The sequence below is a fragment of the Octodon degus genome, unplaced genomic scaffold, assembly GCF_000260255.1.
Source record: "Octodon degus isolate 3935 unplaced genomic scaffold, OctDeg1.0 scaffold00066, whole genome shotgun sequence".
NCBI lineage: Eukaryota > Metazoa > Chordata > Mammalia > Rodentia > Octodontidae > Octodon > Octodon degus.
In genome coordinates, this window is record NW_004524642.1 from 10,536,586 (window position 1) to 10,542,188 (window position 5,603).

At 36.4% G+C, this 5,603-nt stretch overlaps 1 protein-coding gene across 1 annotated transcript in view; it reads left to right on the top strand.

The window, feature by feature from the left end:
* LOC101585341 (1,4-alpha-glucan-branching enzyme) overlaps window positions 1–5,603 on the top strand; it is a 308,796-nt gene that overhangs the window by 56,811 nt on the left and 246,382 nt on the right. The window lies entirely within an intron of this gene.

The window sequence follows — 5,603 nt, forward strand, 5'->3', positions numbered from 1 at the left end:
TCCATTGACCGCGTGGCCTCTAGGATACACCCTCTCCATTGACCGCGTGGCCTCTAGGATATACCCTCTCCATTGACCGCATCGCCTCTAGTATATACCCTTTCCATTGACTGCCTCGCCTCTAGGATACGCCCTCTCCATTGACCGCCTCGCCTCTAGGATACACCCTCTCCCGTGCTACCCTGCCTTCAAGTCGGCTGACTGTGGACTGAAACCTTAATGAACCGTGAGCTAGACTAAACTTTTCCTCTAAGTTGTGAGTATAAGGTATTTTGCTGCAGCAATGAGACAGTAAGCAAGACAACATGTAATTCTTCTTCACAACTTTATATATCTTACAGGCCATTATTTATTTGCCCCGACACCCTTTCACTCTTCTTTACTCTGTTCTTTACCATATGTCTGAAGTTCTCTTGGCGTCTGTGTTTTTTGATTTAATGGCGTAAGAGACACTGGTTTTAAACTGGAGAGTGAGAGAAGGAGAAAAGTCAGCGAAGTGACCCCAAGTCCATGCCCACTCTTGCTGTCAAAAGCAAAGCTGCCTCTCTTGATAGCAGTGCTTGCCGTGCTTGGCTTGCTCTGTGAGCAGACTGTACCTCAGACAACCTCCAGGGGAGAGGTGTTAAGGAGACAGAGGATGGTGGTGTAAAAGCTTTCCAGTAATTTATATCAGGCCTAAAAGTGGATGCCAAGATAGCAGTTATACTGATCAGATTTATGATAGCCTTCAGGGTCCTGAACAGGGCTGAGAACCTCAGAGGGATCCAGGGCAGTTGCCAGCATGAGGAAACGGCAAATGACTAGTACAGAGCCTCCGCTTTACTTCACATCATTTAGAGAAATGCAGTCTCCTGAGGTAGTGCTGATGTGATTTTCTTGGGAAAGACATCTTCCTTCTTTGAATTGCTATGTCTCGGCATTATGCACATTTCTGTTCAGAAGAAGAAGAGAATACTTTGGGTGCATCATTTTGTTTCTCCTTCTTTCCTTTTATCCCTTCTCTCCTTTCTTTTCCTCTTCCTTTCTTCTTGCCTTTCCTTTTGCTTCAGTATTTCTTTGCTCCTCTCAATAATCAGCCATCTTATGTCTAAATATGAAGAAGCCAAAGTTTCGGGCTTATAAAAGAGTCGGGGTTCTTAAGGAAAAGAAGTTTATACTTTATTTCATCATCCACGTAACAGAAATCATTTTGTAATAATTTATCAAAGGCATCTAAAATACCATTAAACAACGTGTGATTACATATATATATATATAATCACGTCATATCAAAGTCTCATTATTTTCCTGTAGTCATAGAACATAATTTTAAAGTAATATTCTTACTCCAAACTGTTTTATCCCCTAAATAATGTTGTAATTACAATGTGAATTGCTAAATGTACAGTTGTGTGTAGGTTTATATACATATATGTGTGCATGTATGTATGTATGTCGCTTCTCTCCTCCAAGTTTTCCTTCCTGTAGTAACCTATCTATATGAATTGTTATTGTCTGTGTGCTCACAGTATCAAAGACACTATTGTATTAAGGTATTTTAGGAAATAATCACGTGGAAATAATTTTTGTATGTTTGAAACTCTTAGAATATAGTTTAGTAATAATTATAAATAATATGCATTTACAGGTTATTGTTTTTAAGGGTTATGTTGATTGCTTATTTATTTTGCAGATGTTTTATGTGTTTATTTTAAAACCGAAGTGTTCAGCTGAAACTTTTTTTGGTATATTTCCAGAGAATGTATAATTGATTTAAATGATACATGAGACAGTTTTTGTCAAACTGAACTGAGGTAGAAAAAAATCTCTTAGAATAGCTGTATTTAGATTTTAATGAAACTAGGCAGAAAGGAGACTAAAGTGAATTTCCTTTTTAGTCTTTTAAATGAAAAACTGCATCATTTGTCCTATATATCTTCTTCATCATCAGTCATAGCAAAGCATTCATTCCCATGAGAGAGATAATGGATTCAGAGAGCCGAAAGGACTGGAAGATTGTCATTCAATGCAGATGAATTTTAGTAATACTCTTATCATAAAAAATTGGGTTGCAAAACCTTAAGATTTGGAATTAAGTTGCTATAGATATATTTAATTAAAAATAGATTGCTTTAACCTTTCTTTAAGTTAGAAATAGGTTTAAAATCTTAAATTAAATTTGTAGTTAGTTTGTATTTAACTTGTATTCAGGACTTTTCTTTAATCAGGATCCTTTGTAAAGTTTAGTTCTGAAAAGGTACATTTTAATTGAACTATTACAGTGAACATACAAGAAAGTTTCTGAAGGACTTTTATTACTTCATATATTGGATGAAAATGTGGTTTATGTTTCTCCTTGTGGTTAGAGTAATGAAACTTACCAAACCTGCCTAAAAACTGGAAACAAAAGGGTGCCCTCACCCCTCAATTCCCCAATACTACATCAACACAGCTGTTTATATTTCCTTGTATTTTAATGTCATCGTCTGATGGCTTTGATTCTTGTTCATAGTTCTCTCCACTGGATTTTACCCTTGTCAGAGTTTAAGCACATAAAGATGAAGTTATTAAATTATCAAGGCAAGCATACATTAGACTATATATTTTGTTCATCGTTGTCCAAATTGCAACATTTCCTGTATAGAGCTGGTTTTAGGCTAATTAGAGGAAATGACAGTGCTCTGGACTTATTTGTTATTCTGTGTAACCCGAGACTTGAAAAAAGCGTGGTACATACAGAAGGATATGGAGCCAACTTGCACTGTTACGTCACCTGTCCCCAGACCTGGGCCAACAACTTTTTGTTTTAGAACATGGGGCTTTCGTGTTTGGAGCAGGTGCTGAGTGTTGGACTGTGTAGACCATGCCAGTTTTCCTTCTTGGAAGAGTAAGAGGAGTGAAGGTGAGCAATTAAATTTATACCAATTGCTGCAACTTCAATAGATGATCAGACCTATGGGTCATGTCAACTTTTCATTGATACATTCATTCTTTAAGTATTATTAAGTCAGCAGGGCATTTTAGTTTTTACTGGCTTATTTTCTCCTAAGATTATGCAGATAAGTGGTGATACCTTAAGGTGTTTTATTGACTTGGGGACTTCCATTTAATATTTTATGTCTAGATCAGGCTGACCAGCACAAAAGAATCTCAGACTAGTTGTGCATATTAAAACACACTGTGAGGGCAGGCCAAATAGCTCAGTGGATTAAAGCGCCTGCAAGCAGGAGCAGGGGCTGGGCGATCCCTGGGATGGCTGTGCTGGCCCCGCACCTGGGCTACGCTGAGACTATGATTGAGACTGGGCGTGATGGCACGCACCTGTAATCGCAGCTCTCGGGAGGCTGTAAACAGGCAGATCACTAGGAGTCTGAACTAGTAGTGAGACCCTGAACACCCTGTAGACCCTTCCCTAAAATACAAAACAAACAAAACAAACAGACAAAAAACAAAAAACAACAACAACAACAACAACAAAAAAAAACCCTGTCAAAAATCTAAGTCTGTTCATCATGACTTTCCATTCATTTTGAAAGGCTTCTATAGAGATTAGTCCATATTTGTTCTCCTTTCACTCCTCTTCACAGGATGAGGAATCACAAACTGAAATCTCATATAAATATACCATCATTACCCAGAAGGTAATTGCAACATTATAGCCTTGTTAATCTTTTCTTGATGAAGATCGAGATCCATTCACTCTGAGAAGCTAAGAAAGAATGTTCATGTTAGGTGCACAGAAAATTGGAATTCATTATTGTTGCAAGCAGATGGGTTATTGTCACCTGTACTTTATTTTGTTTCATGTTTTCTTCATTAGCCTTGAATAAAAAGGTTGCTATCTACAGTGCTATAGAGCAACTAAGATCAAGTGAAATTTTCATGAAAGCTTTTAGCATAGGCCCTAATTTATAGTATATTCATAGTAAATATTTATGCATTTATTTTTCATTTTTTCTGGCATTTTCTAAAGATATAAATGGATAATGTAAACATTATCATCTAGCATGTTAAAGTATGCCCTTTCTGGGTTAACTTTTGCAAGTGTTGACTGTTGATTTGAGATGTCAAAATATAAGAGGAACAGTGAAATAATGATGATTACAGTAAAAGATGCATTTCCATTAATCCCCCTCAGAATACGCCCCTCAGTTTGAACATTCTTTTTTTTTTTTTTTTTTTTTTGTGGTACCAGGGATTGAACTCAGGACTTGCGAGGCAAGCACTTATTCTACTGAGCTATCTCCCTGGACCTAAACATTCTTAGCATTCATCTTATTTTGTAAGGCAATTCTGGAGGTCCTATATCATTGAATGTCTTTGTAAGACATTGTCTTTTTTTAAAAAAAAAAATTATTTACTTACTTATTTTTTTAAGACATTGTCTTTGAAAATAAAAAGGTAAATACTGTTGTCCAGTGCCACCCAATAGAAAAGCAGGCTCTGGAATGACTTCACCTTCCATATTCTCCAACCTAACTTGAAAGAGCACTCACATGGAAATATGCTATTTTTGTTCTTTGTTAGTTTGGTAGTATCTGAAGAACCTAAATTTATCCCAGTAAGATAGCATTTACTTTAACCTTGGCTACCCTTAATCATGACTATGACATATTGTTTCATTGCTTTGCTTCTGTTACCTGAAATTTACTTGTTAAGGTGATTCTGCAGCTGATCTTGAAGGGGGCTTTGTGAAATCTTATTGCTTGTTGAGTGACATGACATGGTAGTGAATTGAAGAGGGTTTGCAAGGGGATGGGAATCAAGCTAGAGAAGCTGCTGGTCAGCGCATTCTTCCTTGTTTTACTCACAAGGAAGTAACGTTTTCGATCCTATAAATAATACATAAATATAGGAATGTGCATGTGAGTGCACATAAGAGGTAGATAGCAAAGGAGAAAGAACTATCTGAGTTGTGCTTGTGTGTTGTCTCAGTGGAAGAGAGTTTTAGTAATACTTTAGGGTAGCAGGACTCCCTCATATTTATGAGCCATGATTCTAATGTGCTTGTTTGACTTTAAGTAAAGGGGTATTAAATAAAAGCCCCAAACCATGGTAGTAGTAGTTTAATTTTTTTTTTCAATAACGGAGTTCCTCTAATGGCCATTGGATTTATGCTTGAACATATTAAACCTCCACATAACTTGTCAGTATTTTCCTGAAATAGGGTCTCTGATTTCTGAAATGGGAGTGGGAAAAGATGTGAAAATTGATGGCCTCAAGCTTTTTAAAATCCAAATTGAAACTTGTACTACAGAGAGAGAAGTTTAACCTGCGAGTTTATGCCTGTATCAGCGTGACACAGAGCAGCAGTTGAAGTTTTCTTACACCCCACAGATCCCATAAACACATCGGTTCATTTAAAAGTGATTCAATTTTCTTGGATTTAGAATTTCAGAAAAGAAGGACAGTAGCCTAATGAATTATGCCTTATATGTATTCTAAATGTAGAAATCACATATAGGGGTCTATTTTAGGTGCTACTAGTGTTTAGACATGAAAAAATAGACATTTGGTGAAGCTTGAAATAAATAGCTTATTTTATATTTTGGGAGATCCCTTTGTTTAGTGTTGATATCTAATACATTGAGCAAATTATGTATGTAATATTAATGTATATTATT